Genomic DNA, 13,282 nt, shown 5'->3' with positions numbered 1-13,282 from the left:
GCAATGATGAAAGGCATGGAATGATTAGAAAAGGAGAAAAGTGATCGTCATGAGCAAGAAAGAGTGACAGTGTGTCTCTCTAGTTCCCCTAAAGAAGAAGAAAATGACTCATAAAGTCAAGAAAGTATGAGCCGAAATGAGAAAAAGGGGTGCTTAAGGAAAGATGAAACCATCATATGCCAATAAGTCCTACCTTGATCCAAAAGCCTTCATTACATTCCGGCAAAAGTCCTATATGATTTCGAGTTGAGTGAGCTTACATTAGTGGTGATTTATATAAGGGGCAAGCTTATGGTAGTTAGAGCCGGACTTGTGAAATTCCCTTGAAAGAGATGAGCGTATTTCTCCACAATCCTTGTTTTGAGTGATACAATCTAAAGTGAGATGTGCTTATGGAAAGTAGAGGAGGAAGAGTTTGCTTCCACAATGACCTACGTAGTAGAGCGAGCTTCCTTGGTGCGTTAAGTCAACTCTTGATGCTCTTGTGTTGCATTAGAACTATAGTACTCAAAAGGTTTTGTGTTGTTGATAATTCATTTTTGTTGAGGGTAATTGTTAGTCCCAATTGATGCATGATTGATTCACATTAGGGCAGCTGAAATACCCTTCTGTTTTGTTTTAGTGGAGGTGGGAATTACCTTATTTGCATGAGGACAAGCAAACGCTTAAGTTTGGGGGAGTTGATAAGTGGGGATCTTAACCTATTATTTGCTCTCTTTTACTTGTGTTTTGAGCCTAAAATGCATGAAGGTATTCCCGAAAACTAATGTAATATGCTTGCTTGCAGGAATTGATCAAAATGAGCCAAAGGAGGCTTAATCAACTCATAAAGGAGTCAAATCTGGAACAAAAACCAAGACTGGGCCAGGAGACCTGAAACGCGAACCGCACAAATATTGTACGACCACGAAAGCCACAACGCAGCCGCGATCATAAATACGCGGTCCGCGAAGTGAAGAGTCAGAGAGTGCATTTTAAGGCCAATTGTTGAGCGAGGTCCGCACCAAAAATATGCGGCCGCGAAAGTCTCACCGCGGCCGTGATTGGAATTATGCGGACCGCGGTGGCTGAGATTCAGAGAGTTCACATTTCAAGCAAAAATAAGGAGTGCCGTCCGCGGATGAATTACGCGGCCGCGAAATTCAGCTATGCGGTCGCGATGGAAATTATGCGGCCCGCAAAACAAACCTCAGCCCAGATCCAGAAGTTAAGAACGCGCGCCGTTAGTATTACGCGTCCGCGGTAAGAACTACACGGCTGTGAAACCTCCGCAGGGGTATTTTTGTCCGAAAATTTCAGCTTAGTATAATCTTTTTGAAATTTTTAGGTTAAGTTATGTTTTTGTTGAGCACGTGAGACAACTGGAAATTCCATTTGAGTCAATTGTGTACTAGAATTAGCTTTCAATATTAGATTTTTATCTTTTAATCTAGTGTTATGAATTTTATCTTTGAATTCTGCTATTTTCATGAGTAGCTAAACTCATAGCTAGGGTTGTGACCCAACCCTTGTGGGTATTTGATAGGTCTTGAGTTTTAGGTCTTGAATGTGTTTGGGTTAGTAGTATTCAGCCTGGTTCTTGCTAGAACAATGGAATTCGTGGTTGCAAACACTGATTTATGCCTTTATGACTTAGTCTCTACTTAAGAAAGAGGAACTAAGTCTAGGAAAACTAGGCTAACAAGGAACTGGGGTGAACTTAAGAAATTGGTAGCCCCAATTAAAAGGTTAAACCTAGAGATAGTAATACCCGACTTGAGCTAATATCACTTGTATTGCATGAATACCCATTTGGACTTGAGAAAGCCAAATTGGGCAAAATCACTCAAACTACCGAGAAGTGTAGAGTGAGTACCCGGGTGTGATAGCTATAGTACGACCCTAATTAATCACATGATTGCCCTTGATTCTGGCTACCTGTTAGATATCCACCTAGGTGGAAGTCACTACCCTAGTCCCTTTAAACCCTTGAAAATCAACATCAAATACATTGTACTTAGTTTTAACTATTGCATGTTATAGAATAGAAGTAGAAGTAGAAAACAAACCAAACATGTGTGGAAGTGTAATTAAGGGCATAACCCACATCTAGACTCGGATATAAATTTAACTCCAAACAAATTAACTCCCTGTGGATTCGATCCCGACCTTGTTGGGTAAAACTGCATCGACCATCCTCGCTACTCAATAGTAGTGCAGGCTTGGACCCGATCACACAACCATCGGGTGATATTGAGAATAAGGCTTTAGCTTTCGAGCGGCAGCTACGAGGGCAAAGGCCAAATTTTTCAGATGTAGGCAGCGAGTTTTTGCTCCCGTCAAAATTTTACTTACATAATAAATAGGGGATTGGGTACCTTCATCCTCGCTGACCAAAATAGCACTTATCTCTACCTTCGAGGCTGCTAAATAACAGTAGTTGTTCGCCTTCCTCTAGTTTTGACAGTAATGGAGGACTTGACAAATACTTTTTAGATCCTTCAAAGCCCGCTGGCATTCCTATGTCCACTCAAAGTTATTCTTCTTTTTGAGAAGTAGGAAGAAATGATAGCATTTTTTCAAAGATCGGGAAATAAATCTGCTCAAAAGCGGCCAGTCTTCCCATTAGCTTTGAACCTCTTTTACGCTTGATAGCTGGTCCGGGATGTCTTCGATATCTTTGATTTTATCAGGGTTAACCTCGATTCCCCCTCTTTGCGACACGAGGAATCCCAGGAACTTACCGGAGCTGACCCCGAATGCACACTTCTCGAGGTTAAGCTTCATGTTGTGTTTTCTCAAGATGTCAAGGTCTCTTGCAGGTGTTTCATATGGTCACCTGCATTTTAAGACTTAACCAGCATATCATTTATGTAAACTTTCATAGTTTTCCCTATTTGCTTCTCAAACATTTTGATTATGAGCCGTTGATAAGTGGCTTCGGCGTTCTTTAGCCCGAAAGCTATCCATTGTAACACTATGTGCCAAAGTTCGTTATGAACAAAGTTTTTCCTGATCCTCCGAGTTCTTGATTTGGTTATACCCGGAGCAAGCATCGAGGAAACTTATCAAATCGCTCCCAGCCGTCGCATCAATCATTTGATCAATGTTTGGCAATGGGAATGAGTCTTTTGGGCTCGCCTTATTTAAATCCTTATAGTCTATGCACATTCTAAATTTATTATTATTCTTTGGAACTACTACTACGTTAGCTAGCCAGTCATGATACTTTACCTATCGGATTGAACCGATATCAAGCAAGCGAGTTACCTCTTCTTTGACAAATTTGTTTCTGACACTGGCAATAGAATGTTTTTTCTGTCTTACCGGAGGGATGGTGGGGTCCAAGCTTAGCTTGTGCATGTCCACTTCTGGCGTGATACCTTTCATATCCGCATGTGACCATACAAAACAATCGACATTCAATTTAAGAAATACAATAAATCCAGGCCTGAGTTCAGGGTGCAGTCCCGTGCCCAAGTGGAACTTCCTCTGCAAGAAATTTTCGAATAATGTGTCTTGTTCAAGTTTTTCCACTATGGACTTTGTTGCGTCCATCTCTTCTAGTACCTGGAAATACCTTGGTACTTGATAGTATTCCGATGACTCTTCCCCCTGGTTGACTTCGCTCGGCTCGGGAGCAGGCGCCGGTTCCTATAATTGCTATACCGCATGCTCCTTCCCTTTGTTACTAGAGACTAAAATTGCATTTATCTCCCTTGCTGCCGGTTGGTCACCTATTTTTTGTTTAATTCCTCAGGAGTTGGGAATTTCAGCAACTGATGATATTTTTGATGGCACAACCTTTATCTCATGCAACCATGGTCTCCCCATGATGATATTGTAACCCATATCGCCGTCTACTACCTCGAAAAGGGTCGTCTTCATCACCCCTTCGGTATTCGTGGGCAGCAGGATCTCTCCCTAGGTTGTTACGCTTGTCAGATTGAACCCCGCGAGAAGTTTCATGGCTGGAATGACACTTCCGGTAAGCTTAGCTTGCTCCAACACTCTCTACTAGATAATATTGGCTGAACTTTCTGGGTCCACCAGAACACGTTATAATTTTAAAATCTAAGACATTTAGAGAGATTACCAGGGTGTCGTTATGCGGTAGCAATAGTCCGTCCATGTCTTCTTCCATCAAAGTTATGTCGTCCTCGACGACTTCCTAGAGTCTCTTGCTGTGTGTTACCGACACCTTTGTCTTTTTTGCCGCTGAAAATGTCACACCATTAATCTCGTTCCCCCCAAAAATCATATTGATCATCAAACGTGGAGGATCCTCTCCTGTTTTTGAAGGCTCCGTGTTATCGCGACTGCGGCCGTAATTGTTTTTATCCCGATCACTCAAAAATTCCTTGAGATGGCCATTTTTCAGCAATGTTGCCACCTCTTCATGCAGATGCCGGCAGTCCCCAGTCCGGTGACCGTTTGTCCCGTGATATTCGCACCACAAATTAGGATCTCTTAGGCTGGGATCGGATCTCATTGGCTTCGGGAATCATGCTTCTTTAATGTTCCTCATAGCTGACACCAGCTCCACTATGTTGATGTTGAAGTTGTATTCGAAAAGCCTGGGGTAGAAAGAATCTCGAGAACCTGACGTTTCCTTATCCTGCAATGAACTTTTATTTCGGTCGCGATTAGTTCTCCTATCGGTAGCGAATCTATCCGCCGACCGATAACTTCTACCGTGTCCTTCGTCCCGTTCATAGGGCCAAAAACGAGCCTTTGAAGACCGTCAATCTGTGTCGAAATCATCTTTTAATTTTTCTTTATTTTTTTCCAATCCTGACCTATGGCCATCGCCGGGAAACCGAGCTAATCATCCTCAATCCTTATCTTTGACTCATACCAGTTGTGAACATCCGCCCAAGTTGTCGTGGAACTCAAGCAAACTTTCTTTCAACTTCCCGAAAGCATCGAAACTTCTCGGATTGAGACCTTTGGTGAACAGTTTAGCTACCCATTCGTCTGGTACGACCAGTAGAAACATCCTTTCCTTCTAGAATCGGGTCACAAACTCCCGCAGCAACTCGGATTCTCCTTGTGCAATTCTGAATATGTCGGTCTTTCGGGCCTGCACCTTTCGGGCCCCGATAAGGGCTTGATCAAAGAGTCCACTAGCATCTCAAATGAGTATATGGTGTGGTCTAGCAAAAGCGAATACCATATTAGGGCTCCCTTCGTAAGAGTCTCCCCGAACGTTTTCAGTAAGACTGACTCAATCTCATGGGGAGCTAACTCGTTTCCCTTCATCGCCGTTGTATAGGTGGTGACGTGTTCCTGAGGATCTGAAGTCCCATCACACTTCGGCATATCTGGTATTCTAAACCGCTTCCGGATCAATTCAGGTGTCGTGCTTGGTTTGAACGACAATTGTGTGTCCTTCTTTGAGTCCGGCCCTTTCAGCACTGGTGGTGCACCCGGAATTTGATCGATTCGGGTGTTTATTTCCCTCATGAACCGCATGAATTCGATTTTAAAGGGATCATTCTCATTGTTATTACCGGATCCGCCACCGTTCCCCTCGGTCCTGTCACAGACGAATTCGCCCCTTGGGGTGTTGTTATCGACCCTCTGCATTGTTTGATTCGCGGGAGCACCGGGAGGAACTGCACCTTGTCCATTTGCATTGTTGGAAGCACCCAACAATGCCTGCTTTAATTCTGTCATGACCTGATCCTGCCATGAGAGATCTCCGTAACTGCTCGTCTGGAGTCCAGCGTCTCTCTAAGGCTTCGATGTACTAGTACCTGCCACCAAAACATCGTGAAGGATTCAGTGAACGTCTTGAAACTCAGTAACACAAGGCAATTCACTGAATGGTTGTTGGCTCTACCGGAGGAGATGGCCCATAATGGCACTTTGTTGTTCCCTCGGGATCCTTACTATTTCAACGACCTGCTCATCTTCAGCATCATCAGGGGTTGCCTCTCGAACATGTCGTGGATACTGCCCATCGTGAACCGGCGTGACCTCATTCCCCTCGTTACAGGTATCGCTGATGGAATCTTCATGCTGAGGCTGATTTCCTTGGACCTCAACATTGTGTGTGGTACTGACACTGTTATCTGCCATTTTTAATATTTTTTGCTAAGGACAAAGAATCAAACAAGTTAGTAATAGATGCAGGGATCAATTCAATTATACAAATGTCTATGACCCACAGTGAGCGCCAAATTGTTTACTCGTAAAACGATACAGTTGAATTTAAACGTGGTTTACAGACAAGTGAGACGATTTGATCCAAAAAATAATAGATGAATTAGATAAAAATGTAAGACTTAGCCTTGAAATTGAAATAAAACGGCAGATATCTTAGTCCCGGGCGCAGAGTTGTCGGAGGCAGTGAGAACAATATAAATAAGCAAGAAAGTAAAATGTTATTGAGCTTTTGATAAAATATATTATATGCTTGTCAGACAATTCGTGTCATTACAATGATGGTAGAGCTCACTACTTATAGTTACACTTAGGGAACAAGGTCATAGGATCAAGCCCCTCTTAAATGACAATTATGAGGGTCATTGAAGATTGTGTAACGGTGGGCAGTAAATGTCATATTCTCTGTAACGGGCTATGCACTTAATGCTATAGAATATTCTTAATTGAATGCTACCAGGTGGCAAGCATTTATTCTGTCTTTATGAATATCATTCTCTCCGATGACAAGCGAGATCATTACCTCCGGGCCCGACTGTCTTCTGTCTTCGGCTCCACGTGTCGCTTTCTCATGCAATCATTAAATATGAACATATTTTACCCTATACAATAGTATTAATCTAGATTAGTCGGGCTAATAGGTTCCGATACTTGCGTGTACTATATGGTTAAAATTTATTGTGCGGTTCAAAGTTGGGAACAAAAGATATGATAGAGCTTTCTTATCTACAGGTGTTTTTCTTCTCTCTTTTATCAGGTGGTATTTCTCTTCTTTTTATCTAGAGGTTGTATTCCTTCTTTTGGTGTGTTATTGGGATCACCATCTCATTCTATAAAAAGATGACTTCGACATATTCATATTCAAGATTAAGATGAATTTTCATGCCTAGCTCCCTTAGGTAGCTTTCCTCAACTTTTTTTTTTTTTAATTTACATTATGAGCACATAAAGATGAAGCGTACTTGGCTTTGGAATAATTGGCTGAAAACAAGAGAAATCTTCACTTTCTTTCAATCCATAAGCCAAGTCACTTTCTTTCTCTTTTATTTTCTCTATAAACACCTAATTAACTTACGTAAAACACTTTTAGACACTGTATAGTTGCTCTCAAAGTAATAAACGAATATATATATATATATATATATATATATATATATATATCTTCTTTTTAGTTATAATATACAAATTTTATATAGCTTTTTAAACTATCGAATGTAAATAATTTCGGCCGGTGGCTAAAAAGTGATCTTTACCCATTATGGTGCCACATAAGCTGTGTTGGAAATGCACGTGCCTAAGATACATTTTGTTTGCGGTTCGAGATTCTAATAAGGACAATCCTCTGGTTGAAGTGATTAAATGAAATAGCAGCAGCCAGCAGACTACATATCTGCCATGAGGATGGTTGGTTTCAAAGGACAATTATATTATTAGAAGTTCATATCAACGAAAGAAAAAAGAATTACTTATAAAAACATATTGGTTTTGAAGTTGGTAACAGAAGAAGGGATCCTTTTTTCATTAGATGTATAGTGCATTTTCAAAGTGAATTGTAAAAAGAACTACTGCTACAATCTTGTAGAGTTCAAGACCTTAGGCTACTCTAGCAAAAAGTTGTGTTTAACTTCACCAGTTTAGTGAAAAGTTTAGATTTCACGAAGCTCTTTGACGCAAATAACCTTCCCAACACGAATTCCACATCACAGGAACAGTATCATTGCTATTTCTTGAATGAAAACGACACCTCTAGATTATGGTTTTCTTTAAATATAAGAAAATATCAGCAGCTTAGCAGCCTTGACATCTTATTGTAGGTGTAAGAGCTAAAGAAAGTGTTACTTCTCGATAACTCGTTTAGCTCCATCCAAGGTTTCTTGAGAAGCATTGCAACAGTCATTGGTCCAAAACACCCCCCGGAACTGGAGTTATCCATCCAGCTACCTCACATGCTTCCTGAAAATTGACGTCTCCAACAAGTCTATAACCTGATTTCCTAGTAGGATCATCTACAGCATTTGTCCCTACGTCAATTACTGCAGCACCCGGTTTAATCCAGCTGCCTTTGATCTGAAAAATAAGCTAGCAACTTGGTTCAGAGGCCAATCATCTATGAACTAAAAACCAGCACTTGCTTCATTGCAAGGGAATAGTAAACAAGGAATTAACTAATTAACTAATAGAACCAAAATGAGTACAAAAAGGAGGCTTCCAGAGAGGGTGAGAAGGGAGAAATGAATGCTCCTGTTACCATCATAGCCTGTCCTGCGGGCAGCAATAATAATGTCTGCTTCACGAACGATTTTTTCTGGTTCCTTGGTGCGTGAGTGCACTATAGTAACAGTAGCATCTTCCTTCAGAAGCAGCAGAGACACTGGTAATCCAACAATGTTACTTCGACCAACCACAACGGCATTCTTCCCTTTTATGCTAATCCCACTTCGATGCAAAAGCTCGATGCATCCCTGTTTAGCAGAGACCAGATAGGAGTGCTTTTAGAAGACAACAGATTGTTGTATATAGATAGTATAAGATATGAACATAAATTCTTAATTTAGGCAGGAGAATTAGAGAACTGGATGTTTCTATCTTCCATAACAAAAATATTAGTTCTCAGAATCAATGAAGTGTCTCACTTTATTACCTTGGGCGTGCAAGGGAGGAACAGAGGTTGTCTGCCTTTCATTGCAAGCTTGCCAATATTCAGAGGATGAAAGCCATCTACATCCTTTTCCAGACTGATTTCACCAAGAACTCTCTCTTCATTAATGTGTTTTGGTAACGGAAGTTGTACCAGTATACCTGTAGCAATGCACAGAGTGCTTTTAGTTCACTTGTCTTTGTTATGTGACATTTGATATTCTACCCCACATATTTGCTTCACAAAAATGTACTTGCAGAACTTTGCAATAAAATGCTTACTCATGGAGAAAGAGAGAAATTAAACATCTATGCAGCAGTCAGGCTCAGGCAAAACTTGAAAAAAGCCACCAACTGAGAGTGAATGAGTTTTTTTTAATATTACCAAGGTAAAACCTACTTTAAATAGTCATGTATAGATGGTCTAAATACAGCAACACCAGAACACCCATATGTATAGAAGTTGTGGCAGGTAAGTTTTGGCCAAGTTGAAATCAGACCTACAAAAGCCAAAATGTAGGAATGAGATATTAGATGGGCGGTGCTTTCCCGACACAGCATATTAAATAAGAAACCCAATCTGAGGATTTCAACAATGTGTCAAATTACACTTAATATATTAACTGATTATGTAGTACCCACTTAGTACCAATGTCATAAAGCAATATGCAGATTGCATGTATAATGTCTGGTTACTATAGATACCACTATGTTGCCAACAATTAACACGATTGAGTTTGTCCAACAGAGCAAATTTCGTATCAAAATATTTTACTAGGACCTTAAATTTTTCTTTTTGACCTTACGCAGGCATGGACAATGTTGGCTAAAAAATAACCAGGTTGTACAAAAATAAAAGTAGGAGCATGTATGACGAAATAACATCTGCAATATGCCCAAACCAAGTACAGACAAAAAGGCTATATTTCCCCACTCAAACAACAGAAGCATAACAATGCAAAAGGCTAGAAAGATTAACTTCGTAATATCGCCAATGACTAACCATGTACATCAGGATCAGCATTCAGCTCGTGGACCTTGCTAATTAATTCAGCTTCAGCTACGTCCTCTAGCAGGTCTATGTGAAAAGACTTAATGCCAAGCTCAGCACACGATTTTCTCTTCATATTCACATAACTTTGAGAATCTTTCCTATTTCCTACAATGACTACTGCCAACCCAGGGACCTGAAAATAACAAAGAATTTGGATACTTGAATACTGCATAACAACAACAACAACAACAACCAAGAATACTGCATAACCCACGAAAAAATACAATTTCTGATGAAGGACATTGCTTCACCATCTTCGGAATTCAGATACATCATATACACATTTAAGTATGAACATACTCTCTTTGAATTATCTTCATAAAATCCACGATGTAACTACCAGATTAATAGGAAAATTTTCGTACATGCATTTGCTTAAGCATGAAGATACACATGTCAGGGAACTAACCTTGCCATACTTTTCTGAAAGGAGTCGGACTTCAGAAGCAATCTCAGAACGAATAGTTTGAGCAATTGCTTTACCGTCAATGATGGTAGCCTTGTGATCTGATGGCGATGCCATTGTTTCTTCAAACGAGAAATAACTTCCCTATAATTTCAGGACTGCTGGTTTCATAAAAGAAAAGATAAGTTAAACCAAAAGGTTGGACTAGGGTAAGAGTAGGCATGTTCAAAGTCAACATTCTACTACATAAATCAGCACCAATCCAAAACATATTAAGAAGCTATCGATTTACTTCAGCTATAGTGATATTTCAAAGTGTATTGTGATTAGTGGTGCCTAACAAGAGTGTGGCGTTCACAAGGCTAATATATGTCTGACTAAAGTGTATTTGTGGACTGATGAGTACAATTCTTTCCCTACTTCAGAGGAACAAGTGCACTACTTTTCCTAAAGTTCCATTAGGAAGAAAAAATCATTTAGAGATGGGGCTTTTAAAGGAGTGGAAAAACTAATGGATTTGATTGAGTGTTTGTTTGCAAACTTAATGATTGAATAAGAGGTCTTTTCAATTTTGACGCCTAACTAAAGATAATTAGGTTCTGTTTTGATTTGGACATGAATATAATCTTGTTCAGCCAAAGTTAAAACTGAAACTTTCATTACCTCAGTCATAGTTATAGTTCGTAGAGAGGCAAGGTGCAGAAAGAACAACTTAGTATGACAGGCACAATTTTCAGAAAAGCAAAACTTTGCACCATAGTGCTCTATAACTGTAGGTTGAATTAGAAAATTCAACAATTAAGGTCCATTTTCAAGTCCAAAAGTGTTTAGATAACAATGCTGGTAGTTGATTATGCTACAGAAGCCAATGAGGTTTTTATAGTAAACTTAAAGGTCCTCAATCGGGAGAAAAAAACTTTTGTAGCCTCCCTATTTGAATTTTTCATATAAAGTAATTGGAGATATCCCCAATTCAATTTGACTTCCTCTAGTATTGATAGCCGGAAATATCTCAAAGCTTTTCTCAATTGTTTAGACAGATTTCAAGGATATAAATACTTAAAGTTTAGCACCTTCAACCAGTAAAAAATCAACTACGCCTCAATCCCAAACTAGTTGGGATCAGCTAACAATATGACCCTCTATATCCATTTTGATTCTCTCGTTCCAACACTTGTAAATAATTAATGTTATAATCACATTATATAATGCTGAGCAAACAAACATATAATTCAAGAAAGAAAAGTCAATCAAACCCACTTAATTTCAGATAAAAATCCAGCAAATAATTCAGCTCAGCATATGCAATTTCATTCTAAATCTCAGTACATACAATTTTAATTGGGTAGCAGATTGTCAATTCCACAATACCATTTAATACATGTATATACCCCAACAGAGTGGAATAGTTCAATTGGTTAGCAACAATAGAGTCAGTTAGGATACTCACTCCTCCATTAACAGTCAGATTTCGGACGTCTATGCAATTTAATCTAACAAAAATAGGGGTGAAATTATGAGATCTTTAACCACCAAAGAAACAGTAAGGGATTTGATACTTACAGTAAAGAAAATCTTGAAATTGTAAGAGAGAAATTGGGTCGTCGGATTTTGAAAATTTGCACCCTATTTAGATAAAATCTTTCATTTGCAGGAAGAGACAATATGGAGCTCACAATTATTGGGGTAGGTCATAATTGAGTCGAAGAGGACCCAAGTGAGACCGTACAAGGGTGAAAAATACTGTTCCTAAATGTGGATAAAAGATATTTTTGGGGGTACCCCAATGTGGAAAAAAATGAAATCTTGAGAATTATCAAAAGGCGAGACCAAAAAAAAAAAAAAAGTTTAACGTTATAACTAATTCCACTAAATATGAATATTGATGTTTTGTTTGATTTCTTTGACCCAGATTTAGATGCTCAAGTCGAATTTGGAGCATTCCAAAAACTTGGAGATCCAACTACAAAAAGACAGGCACCCTGATACAAGATTGCCTATTTTGTTGGAAAATTCAGGTTATAACACTAAATTAAGTTTCCTAATTGTGAAACGTTTAATTAGTCGAATGTCTCCCCCGTCGTCGTCCAATGAGAATGGATAAGAGGCTCGTGGAATTGACGTGAGGGGGCAGGGATGGCTATATTTCTGGGAGCGAACTCACTTATTAATTCAATCACCAATTGATATTTACTAAGTATGTTTTATCGATCACGACTATTGCAAAGAAACGTAATAATTTACGCAGTATTTTAATGGAAAAATTTCACATAAGAATAATTGGGCTCCCTACTTTTTAATTTTATAATATTTAAATTTACAACCAACTAGCCCAAAAATAATAGGCTAATACTCAACATTCAACTCCAATAGGTTCTCGAAATTACTATTTAATTTTTAAAAATATTGCTAAGCTTTTAAGTAAATTTTCGAATCAGTAACTGTAACTCAAATATTAGTTCAACAAATCAAATCCATTTGGGTGGTGAAAATTAGATGTGGGTTTAAATTCCGAATATGATTTTATGAGAAATTTGGAGTGGGTGTTATTTAGACTTGTTAGAAAGAGTATAAGGAGGTTGTATATAAAATTTGAAGACATTTAATGGAGATTTGGACTGGTTTTGAACAAGAATTGTAACTGAAAATCGTGAAAGAAGTTCTTCTACAGACGCTTGTGTAAAGGTGTATAAAAGTGTATAATAGTATATAAGATGTGTTTATACACTCATATACACATTATACAAGATTATACATAATTATACAAAAAGTTGACTACGTCTTCTTCCTTGCGTCTTTTCTGAAATTTAACTCAAATCTTGCTCAAACCTACTTCAAATCACTTCAAATTTATTTTTTGAACTCCTTTGGATGATTTCAATCAATTAGAACAACCACTCAATTCAAACAACTAACAAACTCAAAAAATCCTATTTTCCAAAGCAAAGCTTTGAATGGCGCCTTCAATGATAGACTTCTAGTCTTCAATTTTCTTACAGCAAACAAGGGGAGAAGCAGAAAATACACAAGCCTTTGAA

General features: G+C 38.8%; 1 pseudogene; it reads right to left on the bottom strand.

The window, feature by feature from the left end:
* Positions 1–7,982: 7,982 nt before the first annotated feature.
* Positions 7,983–12,009, bottom strand: LOC109238968 (annotated as a pseudogene).
* Positions 12,010–13,282: the final 1,273 nt, after the last annotated feature.

This window comes from Nicotiana attenuata, unplaced genomic scaffold (genome assembly GCF_001879085.1).
Source record: "Nicotiana attenuata strain UT unplaced genomic scaffold, NIATTr2, whole genome shotgun sequence".
Taxonomy (NCBI): Eukaryota; Viridiplantae; Streptophyta; class Magnoliopsida; order Solanales; family Solanaceae; genus Nicotiana; species Nicotiana attenuata.
This window is presented reverse-complemented; position numbering and strand designations above follow the sequence as displayed.